Raw genomic sequence first — 14,092 nt, 5'->3', positions numbered from 1 at the left:
CACAGAGCAATACCATCTCTCCCTGAAGCCTTCCCAAATCCACTTCTTTCCCACTTCTGTATAAATCAGAATAAATCTTTCCCACTTCTATATGTATGCAGCACTTTATTCAATCATTATAACACTGAATTCATTCTACCATGTGTTGAAATTAATTTGTTGCATACGTATCGATTTTCTCCACTTTTAGAAAATCCTTGAGGACACAGACTTTTATCCATTTTTGTGAAATACAGGTGTCAACATCCCCCATCCTCTGTCTCTGCCAGCTATGCATGCTCCCTGCTGGAGCTGGAATCTAGGACCACTCTGAGTTCTGCTAAAGTAAACCACATCACATATAAACATTAGTGAGCAATATAGACCTCACTGCTGGTTTGTCAAGGGGTTATATACCATACCAAATAGAAAAACAACATTGAGATCTCCTGTTAAACTCACTGGCCCACAATTTCCTCTTACTGACCAATTGGTCCTCAAGCCTCCAGACTTCTCTCCCCATTATTTTGTCCCAATTTAGCTGTGCCCTGGCCCCATCTTCACACTGGCACCCCCAAACCCAGCATCAGGCTCAGCAAAATAAAGTTTCATCTACGTAACAGCCTTGCAGGTTTTATTATCCCCATTTTACAGTTCAGAAAAGGGAGTCACAAAGAGGTTAAATAGCCCCATATCACACAGCTAGGAAGTAGGAACCAGAAATTGAACCCAGGCTATCTAAATCCAGAGCTTGGGCCCTAATAACTGTACTCTCTAACCTTTCTAGAACATAATGCAGTGCCTTCCCTAGCAAGGTATCAATATGTTAGTTGGATTAAATTTACTTGCATAAGAGCATCAGAAACACTCTAGCCTCTTATATTTCTAATTAACTTATGTCATTATGTCATTTTATGTCATTCATGAATATCTAAAGCCTTCTGTTTTTACTAGTATTACATGAATGAACGAATGAATGAACCTACTAATTTATTGACTCTGGAACTCAGATTCCTCATCTGAAAATTATTTTATTGGTCATATAACATCCACCATTATATCGTTGGTTATATAATATCCACCATGTGGGTGCCAGAGAAACCATGAAGTATAAGAAATACTTCCTGCTTTTGACAAGTCTAGTGGAGATATTTACAGTCTGAAAGAAAAGGATGAACCTAGTGATATCAAAGGCCCCTTCCAGCTCTAAAATTCTAAGATTCTATTTAGTGGGAGATTTGCTCACATTGTACCTAAGTGGTAGACTTTTTATTACAAGGAGACGGCTCATACTTCCTCCCCTCCTAAGTGCACAAATCAGTGCAAAAAGAGTAAATTCTGATACATTTTAAATGACTACTGCCCTTGCTAGGCACTCGAAGAGGAGACAAGTACTGCTTGTCATATAACCACTGAGGAGTGAATAATGTAGGGCTGCCTCAAAGCAAAATAACAAAGAATAAGAGGACTTACTGCACCGCCCCCTGCCAGCCTTCCTCACTGCACTCCTAACTCCACTATGTACTAACCAGTGCCCTCCAGATCCTTTGTATATACTTTACACTAGCCACGCCAGCCAAACATGAAGTGTCCCCTACTCCAGAACTGCCTGTAGAGCTTCCTTCTTCACTTTTACCCATGAGGTGGATGCTTGACTCTTTCACCTCTGTATACTTCATATCCTGTGGTTCTCAAACCTAGCTTCTATTAACATCACCTAGGGAGCTTGTAAACATACAGAAGCCCAGCTCTTCACTGCCAGGGATTCTGATTTCATTGGTTTGACCTGAGGCCCAGATACTGGTCAGATTTTCATTGTTTTTCTTTTTAATTTCCAGCAGATTATTCTAATATGTAGCCAGAATTGAGAACTACTGAACCTTTGAAACCAGAGTTGCTTAATTTTTACCTGCTGGTTAAGCCCTTACTCTGGATTCTGGGGTCAATTCTGATCTCATCCAGGGAGTATTCAAGGATTCTTAGGCCAGCAGCTCAGCAGCTCAACCCTCAGAGCTTAATCCCACTGTGGCCTGGACTCCCAATTGCAGTAATTACAGGCTGTTGTTGTTCATTGTGACTAAGCCTCTGCCCCAAAAGGAACGTGAGTGATAAAAGGAGAAAGAGTTGCTAGGCAGACAAAACTTTGGCAGTTGTTTAATGCCCTCCCACTTCTTTCTGCCCCCCATCCCCTATTCTCAACATTTTAACAAAGTTGTACTGAGTAAATAGTGTCACTTAGTGACAAGCATGCATAGGAAATCATCTGACCAAACATCTCTTCAGCCATGCTTTATGTCAAGCTGCCAGATAGTTCTCTTTATTTCACTGCATACCTCTTTAGTGATACCTTAATAATCTCTTTCCCACAGATGACTCATCTTTAATCCCCTTCCCTTTCTTTTCCCTCTTTTAACTTGTACCTAGTTAATTCCAGAATCTTCTGCTTTCCTTTGATTCATGTTTACAACCTCTCCCCCAACGCTGACTGTATCATGCCTAAGCATAAGTGGTAAAAATGGTATATTTTTCTTTTCTTTTTTTTTTTTTTTTTGAACCCCATATACACTGGAATATCAGTGGTTTATTTAAACCAAAGAAAAAGAAAACTAAATTTTTTTAAAAGTGGAATTTTGATATGAAAATAAAGAACATCTAGTGTCCATAAAAGTACTACTATTTGACACTTGTTTGGCAATCGTTTTTTTTTTTTTTTTAACTACTTTTTCCCCCTTTTTTTTTTTTAACAACACTTCATTGGCGTAGGTTATTCTCAGAACATTAGCACTATCTATAACATTGTTTACATTGGAAATTCTACTCTAAGTACCAAAGTTTTGGAAGCCAGCTCATCTGTAAATTGAGGACTGCATGAATATGCCTAAAAGTGTGCTGGGCACCACATTAACTAAGAAATCCACTTTGCCAGTGTCAGAGGGAATTGTCTTTAAGGTTTGCCAAAGGAGAGGAATGCATATGAAGGCAGACTTTAATAGCATATGTTTCTATGGATAAGACTGATGACTGGCCGGGCGCAGTGGCTCGTGCCTGTAATCCAAGCACTTTCGGAGGCTGAGGCAGGTGGATCATTTGAGGTCAGGAGTTCAAGACCAGCCTAGCCAATATGGTGAAACCCCATCTCTACTAAAAATGCAAAAATTAGCTGGGCAGTAGTGGCACACGCCTGTAATCCCAGCTACTCAGGGGGCTGAGGCAGGAGAATAACTTGAATCTGGGAGGGGGAGGTTGTGGTAAGCCAAGATCATACCACTGCACTCCAGTCTGGGCAACAGAATGAGACTCTGTCTCAAAAAAACAAACAAACAAACAAAATGACCAATGACTTCCCAGCCATCAATGAGGTGTAGGGAGTTATTCTCTTCTTTGCCCTAGCAGAATCTGCCGTATATGATGTTCTTAGTGCCAAGCACTAAGACATAGCACCAGTGAACCCATTAATTACTAAAAGAATCTGTTGAAGCAGTTCCTATTATCATGCCTGGAACTATTCTCAGAAAGGTGCTTTTAAATTTTAAATATTTGTCTAATTAAAGATAAGTACTCCAAAGTATGTTCATTTTTCCTGACATTAAATATAAACCTAACCTTGATTCTGTTCTCTATTTTAACCAGGCAGTGTGATCCTCTGTGAACATTAGCAGAAGACCAAAAAAAATAAAATAAAATTTTTGAAAGCACATAAACGATTAATTTTTTCTATTATGCAGTGAAGTATATGTTCTGTATTGCCGTTGAAAATAATGCAATCATGATTTGTGATCTGTATGTGTTTTTAGTACATATTCAAATTAGCCATTGTGAATCAAGTATACTAAAATCGTTTAATTAATTGCCTGCATTATTTAAACCCCTACTTAAATTTCTACCCTAGACATATTATTCCTACAGACTAAATTATTCATCTCACCAAACTTTCTAGACTGACAAAGCCACTTGCTTTCTAGCTAAAATGATATTGTGAAAGCGAGTATCTGCTCAATAAATACTTTTTCTTTTATTAAAAGATAAGGGTAAAGAGCCATCATGTCTAAAAATAGATACTTGGAGCTTAAAATCTGTCAGACCATATGTTGTAGGACTCCAAGATCCAGGAAACAAAGACCTTCTCCTGGGGGTATGTATTATTACAATCATTCTAGAAGATTAAGTGCCAGTTCATTTGTATAACTATCCAGTCATGTAAACATCCTCAGAAGAGAAACAGATATGAATTCCTGGGGATGGAGAAGGAAAAACATTAGTGAATTGGCACTGAACTGACCTGCATGCATTTGTGCCTGTGTTGTGAGAATCCATATGAGCATGTGATTTTTTTCCTAGTATCCTTAAGATTTATTTTCAGGAAAAAAGTTTTACTTTTCTTGTTTCTCATTGAGTCTCAATGAGTGGCAACAAAATATAGGATTTGAGATAGTCTTTGCCTATAAGCAAGATAGCATTTTACAAAGCATTATAGTGTCTTTGTTATTCTTTTTTCCATGTTGAAATTTTAACATTTTTTTCTGTTTTACTTCATTTTTTTATTTGTTTTTGTTTTTTGAGAGAGAATCTTGCTCTGTCACCCAGGCTGGAGTGCAGTGACATGATCATATCTCATTGTAACTTTAAATTCCTGAGCTCAAGGGATCCTCCTCCCTCAGTCCCCTGAGTAGCTGGGACTACAGATGTACTCCATCATGCCTGGCTAATTTTTTAAATTTTTTGTAGAGACAGGGTCTCACTTTGTTGCCCAGGCTGGTCTCAAACTCCTGGGCTCAAGCAATCCTCCTGCCTCAGCCTACCAAAATGCTAGGATTACAGATGTGAGCCCCTGCCCCGGCCCACTTGTAAAGTTTAAAAACTTATTTTAAAGCTTTGACATAAGTTCTCAAACCTGTTGCCATTAATCTCTAAATATGTCTTACATATATAGTGCACATTTTATAATGTTTTACATATTTTATATGGTGCGCACTTAATCATCTTCAGAAATTTAATTACAATTTGCTATTAGATAATCATTCTGAGACTGTGTACATCGTACATTGAAGCGATGTGGCAGGTACTCAGTTTGGACCACAAACAATTGCAACCTCCAAATGGGATTTTTTTCTACATTAGTAACTATCAAATCTCCACTTCTCTTTAGATCAGAGAGACCCAATTACATTGGCATATTTACAAAGCCAAACACTTTTTAAATGTTGAGGTTGAGAGGTCCAAGTCTTCTCTAATTACTTGGCAATGATTGTGCAGACTAGTTGTAAAGGTAGAAATCTCTATTCTTTTTCAACGAATAAAATAACTCAAGTCTTTTTCAAGTAATGGAGATGGTAGGAAGAGATGAATTTCATTTCAGTGTGTTACTTCTAGGTCATGAGGCCATATTTCTTTTAGTTTTTAAAATTATATGTGTGCGTATATATATTTACATACACATGATACCAAAATACAAAAGTATATACGATAAAAGCTAAATCTCTCTACCTTTCCTCTACTTTTTCCTCTTTTCCCAAAGAGGGAAAAAGTTACTCATTTTCCCTCTTTGGAAGCAAACACTATACCCAGTTTCTTGAAGATTCTTCCAGTGACAACCTATTCATTTGCCAACATACCTGCATAAATTTTCCCTCTTTGTCTCTTTTTCTCTCCCTCTCCCTCACCCCTGACTCTGTCCTTTCACGCACAAGATAGTGTATCATATATTTTGCTCTGTTCCTTGATTTTTCACTCTTGGCCTTTGTTCCAAATCAGTATATATAAAAGTCATTATTCAAGTTAGTGGCTGCATAGCGATCCATTGTATGAATATATCATAATTCATCTAAACAGTCTGTATGATGAGTGTTTAGACATTTTTTCATCTTTTACTATTGCAAATACTCTGCAACAAATATTTTATTTGCATGTACTTTGGGTTGCACATATGCAAGATTATCTATACAATAAATACCTGAGAGTTGATATTATTAGGTCAAAGAGGATGAGCATTTTTAATTTTGACAAATAGAACAAAATTGCCCTCCAAAAAAGTTGTACCAATTTTCATTTCCAACAGTAATGTATGAGAAGGAAGTCATATTTTTGACTCATTTTATATTTGTGTTCAAAAGGAATAAAAGAACAAAATATTCTTTCTACACGTTATAAATGTTAGCAAAATGCAACATTTGAAAGATAGAAAATATAAAGTAAGAGATAGCAACTTGACTGCACTGTATATAGCAAACATTTCAGTTGGTTGGCAAGCAAGAAAATAATCATATCATAATATGAGAAACGGTTTTGAATTACAATTTTCAAAACCATGAAAATTACTATATCTATTTCTATTAATATTATTAAAAGTAATAGTTATTACCATAATAATGATAATAATAGAGAAAATATTGTATGGGATACACAAAACTTTGACACATAAAACAAGTATGTCATTAGACTGTGACTTGTTAAAAATCTGTGCTAAAATAATAGACATCATAATATTACAAGACTCTAAATTAGGCCTCAAGTTGATAAATAGATATTCTGGAAGTACGTCTTAAAATTTTTTTAGAAAAAAAAAAAACACTTAAAGATTGGAAAACTTCAACAGAGTATAAAACTTTTGACCAGGAGGCCAAATACTATGCTACTTCATAAAATGAAAGAAGTTTTACAAACTTATAGAAATCGTAAAGAAAAATCTAAGCACATAGTTTTGGAGGTAAGAGACTTAAGGAATATTAATGTCCAAAAAAAAAAAAAAAAAAAGGATTCCTCCCTTAATAAAGTTTCTAAGAGCACCAGGTGACTATTTCACTAAGGAAAATTAAAGTATGCCTTAGCATAATCTAATATTGTCACTTCTGGATATTTGGGATGTTAACAGATAAAAATGTGTTTTTTTATGAAGAATTGACAAAGTAAGATAATAGTGACCTGTTCTATAAAATTTCTGAATAATATGAATTATAATTACAAAATTAAAAACAGAAATCATCTCCTTTATTAAGAAAAGAATTCTCAACCGTCTTTTTGTCATTCACAATTCATTTTGTCAGTCAAAATTAAGGCCTAACTAAAAGTTGATACCACTGTGTGAATTTTTCTTATTACCTTACAGTAATTGGACTAGATATTCAGTGGAAAACCTCATTACTGAAACTCTGTTATTAAAAGTGGGTGAATGAATCATTTTTATTTATCCACAATATTTCTGCATATTTATGGGATATGTATGATATTTTGCTACATGAACAGAATGTGTAATGATCAAGTCAGGATATCATTTTTATGTGTTGGGAACATTGTAAGTCTCTTCTTCTAGCTATTTGAAATGTGCACTGTGTTCTTGTTAACTATAGTTACCCTCTCTGCTATCAAATATTAAAACTTATTCCTTCTATCTAACTCAATGTTTGTACCGATAAAAGAAAAACTTCAGCCAAATTAAATTTAAAGGAGTTTAATTGAGCAATGAACGATTCACAAATTGAGCACCCTGCCATGCCAGAGTAGAGTCAGAGACTCCAGCGTAGTCACGTGGTGGGAGAAGATTTATGGACAGAAAAAGGAAAGTAACATACAGAAAACTGAAATGATGTAAAGAAACAGTCGGATTGGTTACAGGTTGGCACTTACCTTATTTGAACATGGTTCCAACAGTTGGCTACATTTGATTGGCCGAAACTCAGTAATTGGCACAAGTAGGCTTCGGTCTGTTTACAGCTCCACTAGTTATAGCTCATGATGTACATATAAACCTTTAAGCTGAACTTAAAACATGTATGGAGGCAGCTTTAGGCTAATCTTGATTTAACAGTGCCCATTAACCAACCTCTCACATTCCCTCCTTCTGCCAGAACAAATAGTTTAAAGCCAGTCCCACACAGCTAGTTATTAAATTTATTATAAATTGTGTCTACAAGATAACAAAGGAAACAATTTGGTCAAGTAACTACTGGTCAAGTCAGTTAAACATAGTTAACATAGCTTTGGGCATAGCCTAAGCCTCCTATGCTTGAAGATTAAATGCAAAGTGGTGCATAAAGTACTCAGCATGGTGACCAGGGCATATTGAGCACTCAATAAAATCCTTACTATAAAAACAAAAACATGCCGGGTGCGGTGGCTCATGCCTGTAATCCCAGCACTTTGGGAGGCCGAGGTGGGTGGATCGCGAGGTCAGGAGATCGAGACCATCCTGGCTAACATGGTGAAACCTCGTCTCTACTAAAAAAAAAAAAAAAAAAAAATACAAAAAATTAGCTGGGCATGGTTGGGGGCGCCTGTAGTCCCAGCTACTCAGGAGGCTGAGGCAGGAGAATAACGTGAACCCGGGAGGCAGAACTTGCAGTGAGCAGAGACTGTGAGCCACTGCACTCCAGCCTGGGCAAGAGAGCGAGACTCCGTCTCAAAAAAAAAAAGAAAAGAAAAGAAACAAAAAACATAAAACAAAAACATGAAACCAGTCAAACCAGTCTTTTGACATCATAAAGATAAACTGTCATTTGACTGAATTTTTCATATTTCACACAAATATTTTTCATGCTATAATCTCAGCCCTAATCTCAAATGACAGAGAAAAAGGTAGCAAAAACACTACTTTATAGTAGTTCTTTAAAATTAATTATGTAACTCTGTGGCATGTTTCACCACAACAGATGAGTCAAAAAACATGACTCCTATAAAGTAGCATTAATCTCACATAAAATTAAATAGTACTGTTCTTTAAGAATGAACAAGAAATGCACTGAAATGATTGAACACTTGTGTTTAATACTAATATTAAGTATTCTATCCTTATTGACTCACAATAGCATGGTCATTATCATCATCATCATTATCATCATCATTTCTAGCATCAGCATCATATGTGATACCAAAGCATTAAGTAATTTTTAAGCTTAAATGATCAATTCTCCATCCTATTGTCTTTTCAACACTGATTTTATTGCTGCAGCTACTTGATGTTGGGCATCTTTAGGTTCTGGAACTTTACACACTCGTATCTTCTCTCTGAAGAGTTAACATCACATACAATTCAGGAGTACAAAGAGAACTGATTATATATTTCTTCAGATAAACAAGTCTTCTTGTACAAATGTAGAAGTCAACCCCTGGATTTCTGAAATAATACATCTTGAATGTTCCCCAGATGCTGCTACCATGGCGACAGACTAACTGGTAACATTCTGGAGTGCTTTACTGTAATGGCTGGTTCTGTTATTTCTTAAAGCAGAGAAATGGTTTTAAAAAGTAAAAGACTAAAATGAAATATTTCCCAAGTTGTTGCCCCTTTTTTCTGTTTATCTACAATGCTGTCTCAGCAAAACACAAAATCTAGACCAAATTAATATCCCACAAAAATTTCTCATGTGTAATTTCTATGGTTTTCTTCCTTCTTATATTAGTCTTTAAAAAGTCATTGAATTCATTAATGAACAGGATATTTAGCTACCCTGACAACCAATATCTTTACAATCAATTAAAAATCATCCATGCTGGTGTCTAAATTCAGTTGTTAATATATCCATTAAAAAAACAGGGTGAAGTGTTTGTTTTCCAAATTAAGTTTTGTTTTTTTGGGGTTTTTTTGTTGTTGTTTTTTTTTGAGACGGAGTCTCGCTCCGTCGCCCAGGCTGGAGTGCGGTGGCCAGATCTCAGCTCACTGCACGCTCTGCCTCCCGGGTTTACGCCATTCTCCTGCCTCAGCCTCCGAGTAGCTGGGATTACAGGCGCCTGCTACCTCGCCCAGCTAGTTTTTGTTTGTTTTTTTTTTTTTTTGTATTTTTAGTAGAGACGGGGTTTCACCATGTTAGCCAGGATGGTCTCGATCTCCTGACCTTGTGATCCACCCATCTCGGCCTCCCAAAATGCTGGGATTACAGGCTTGAGCCACCGCGCCCGGCCATGTTTTGTTTTGTTTTGTTTTGTTTTTGAGACAGAGTCTCGCTCTGTCACCCCGGCTGGAGTGTGGTGACACAATCTCAGCTCACTGCAACCTCCGCCTCCCGGGTTCAAGGGATTCTCCTGCCTCAACCTCCCCAGTAGCTGGGATTACAGGCACCCACCACCATACTCGACTAATTTTTGTATTTTTAGTAGAGACAGTGTTTCACCATGTTGGCCAAACTGGTCCTAACCTCAAGTGATCACTCCTGAAAAGTGATCTGCCCGCCTCAGCCTCACAAAGTGCTGGCATTATAGATGTGTGTCACTGTGCTCAGCCATGTTTATTTTTTATTTATTTATTCATTTATTTTTGAGACAGAGTTTTGCTCTTGTTGCCCAGGCTGGAGTGCAATGGCAGGATCTCGGCTCGCTGCAACCTCCGCCTCCCAGGTTCAAGCAATTCTCCAGCCTCAGCCTCCCCAGTAGCTGGAATTACAGGCACTCACCATCGCCCGGCTACTTTTTTTTTTTTTCTGAGACAGAGTCTTGCACTGTCGCCCAGGCTGGAGTGCAGAGGCCCGATCTCGGCTCACTGCAACCTCCATCTCCCAGGTTCAAGCAATTCTCGTGCCTCAGCCTCCCAAAGTGCTGGGATTACAGGCGTGTGCCACAGCGTCCGGCCTAATTATTTTTGAAGCAAACATTATCAAAGAAAGAAATTAGCCAGACATCTAATTAAATTTCCTTTACACTTTGCAAAAAGATTCTCACATAAGATTACAATGATTAACTTTCTATAAAAATAACTGCAGGTAATGAGTGCTTTATATACATTAACTCATTTAAGTCTTATGATAACCCTAAAAATTAGAAATTATTATCTTTTCTTTACAAATGAGGAAATTGCAGGTCAGAAGAATTAAATAACTTGTCTACTACAGTTATACAGTTAGTAGTAAGATTGAGGCAGAGCTGGACTTGCAACTAGATCTACTCCAAATACTATGATCACTTATATGTGAGTGAAAGCAAAGATATTGTGTAGATATTCATCTCCAGAGAAAAGAAAAAAGCCAGAAGAAATTAATTTGAGGCTGGGTGCTGTGGCTCAAGCCTGTAATCCCAGCACTTTGGGAGGCCAAGGTGGATGGATCACCTGAGGTCGGGAGTTCAAGATCAACCTGACCAACATGGAGAAACCCCATCTATACTAAAAATACAAAATTAGCTAGGCATGGTGGTGCATGCCTGTAGTCCCAGCTACTCAGGAGACTGAGGCAGAAGAATCGATAGAACCTGGAGGCAGAGGTTGTGGTGAGCCGAGATCGCGCTATTGCACTTCAGCCTGGGCAACAAGAGTGAAACTCCGTCTCAAAAAAACAAACAAACAAAAAGAAGTTGATTTGAATTATGATAGGGAGCATTGAAGCTAGCTTATAGAGAGTGCTATGTTATCAATGAGGATGAGATGTGGAAAGGAAGCACTCAGGGAGTTACAAAGATACTGGTAGTGCTCCCGTTATTAAATTGGGTGGTGGTTTCACTGGTGCTCATTATGTCACCATACTTTATCCCTTATGTATGGGTTACAATATCAGTGCATATTAAAATATTATGTAACAAAAATATTTTTAAAAATTTATCAGAGAAGTGAGTTATTGAGTAATGTTGTGAAGTCTTTGTCTACGTATCTTAAAAAATAAAAACCAATATTCTTTTCCTCTGAGTACCACATAATCCATGACAGGGTTGAATGCTACCATGGCACACACAGAAGTCCTGACTGTACACTTAACTGCCATTACTGTTTCTTTGCTATTTCTGTGTTAGAACTCAAATGACTCCACTGGGTATTAGAGAAAATCTGCCCTTACAATAGGATTAGAACAAAAATCTCAAGAGGATCAGTTCTTCCAGGAAGGTCATTTTGATTCAAGTGGACAACTTGAATTTGGATTATAGCCTTTGAGTAATTCCTATTACGCCAACAGCTGCCTTTCCTTGATATTAATGTACTAGACTGAATTTTTAGAATGGCAAACCATTGCGACATCATGTTAAAGCACACATATGTCCATGTTCTCAAAACTAGTAGTTTGTCTCTGTTAGCTGATGTGTTCTCTCAAAGTGACCCCAATAAAAACTGATTAATTCATGATTATTTTTTCAGTTCTATCCTGTTCTCACAGATATCTGATAGGCCAATTGATCTTATTCATTTATTTTTATTGTAAAAGCAGTCATGCCTATGGTCAGAAAAATTTCACCCCGAATGCCACTTTTCAGAGGTAACCATTGTCTCTTACCATCCATGTTTAGTTCCTTTATTATTTCCATAACTTTAAGTGACATTTCTCTAATATTATTATTATTGTTATTATTATATTGACACAGTCTTGCTCTGTCACCCAGTCTGGAGTGCAGAGGCATGATCTCAGCTCACTGCAAACTCCACTTCCTAGGTTCAAGCGATTCTCCTGCCTCAGCCTCCTGAGTAGCTGGGATGACAGGCATGCACCACCATAGCCAGCTAATTTTTGTGTTTTTAGTAGAGATGGGGTTTCACCATGTTGGCCAGGCTGGTTTCGAACACCTGGCCTCAAGTGATCCCCCGCCTTGGCCTCCCAAAGTGCTGGGATTACAGGTATGAGCCACCACACCAAGCCTATTTATTGATTTTAGATTAACTTTTTACATCTTAAGTTTTATGTTTATCAAAATTCATTTATATAACTTAAGAAATCAAATAGTACTATTAAATTGATAATGGACAGGAGCCTGCGAGGGTCCTATTCCTCTCAATCTCTCATGCCCAGCCTCCAGATTTAACTTCTTTCAGCTCTTTTATCTCTTACTTTAGCTATTTACACTTATATTTCTAGCTAACATGCATATAGTGCTCTTTTAATTATTCCATGTTAGGTATTTATTTATCAATTTCTTATGATGAAAAATTTCGATTGGCTCCTGTACATCATTTCACCACATTCTTATCTAACCCAACCTTACATTTTTGGTCAACTCAGTATTCATTTTACATATGCACATATTGTTCATAACTAAGCCACAAAGTGTTATTTATTTATTTATTTATTTTAGCGACAGGGTCTTGCTCTGTCTGTTGCCCAACCTAGAGTGCAGTGATATGATCATAGTTCACTGCAGCCTCAAACCCATGGGATCAAGGGATCCTCCCACTTAGCCTCCTGCACAGTTAACAGTACAGGTGCACAACACCAAGCCCTGCTAATTTTTTTTTTTATTTATTTATTTATTTTAGCGACAGGGTCTTGCTCTGTCTGTTGCCCAACCTAGAGTGCAGTGATATGATCATAGTTCACTGCAGCCTCAAACCCATGGGATCAAGGGATCCTCCCACTTAGCCTCCTGCACAGTTAACAGTACAGGTGCACAACACCAAGCCCTGCTAATTTTTTTTTTTTTTTTCCGATAAAGACAGGATCTCACTCTGTTGCCCAGGCTGGCCTCAAACTCCTGGCCTCAAAAAATCTTCCTGCCTTGTTCTCTCAGAGTGTTGGGATTACAGGTGTTAGCTACCGTGCCAGACCCGTCTATTACCATCTTTTCCACAAAATCTCCAATAGGACTGTAGAAGTTCTCTCATTAAGAACAAATATATCCGGGGAGCTCTCAGTTCTGGTTTTGTTTTTTTGGAGACATCTTTTTTGGAGTCCAGGTCCTCCTGCTCCTGTCAACTGGTTGCTCTCTAGACCTTCTGCATGGCAACAGCCTAAAGTTTTCCCTAATTATCATCTTGGGTTTTCCCTTTGCCTTTCCTCTATGTTGAAATCCTTGTTTCCTGGAAACTATGTCTTCCTATTTCTTGATTTTCTTCCTCATTTTAGTGGACATATATCATCTGATAGCTTCCTAAGTTCATGAGAACAAAGTTTTTGAAATCTTGCAAATCTGAAAGTGTCTTCAATTGACCTCCATGCCCTATTATGTTTGACTGGATATATAATCCAGGGATGCTGCAAATCATTTTTCCTTAAATTTTTAAGGTCTTGATCTTTTGTCTTTCACCGTCCAATGTTGAGAAGCATGGTGCCATTCTGATCCCTGAATCTGTTGTTGTTGTTTTTTCTTTATAGGACCTTTTATAAAACATTCATTTATTTACAAATATTTATTGAACAGCCATTACTGTACTAGGGTCTGTTTTAGATGCCGGGGATTACAGCATTGAAAAAAAGAAAGGCACACATTCCTGCCTTTG

This window comes from Macaca fascicularis, chromosome 3 (genome assembly GCF_037993035.2).
Source record: "Macaca fascicularis isolate 582-1 chromosome 3, T2T-MFA8v1.1".
NCBI lineage: Eukaryota > Metazoa > Chordata > Mammalia > Primates > Cercopithecidae > Macaca > Macaca fascicularis.
This window is presented reverse-complemented; position numbering follows the sequence as displayed.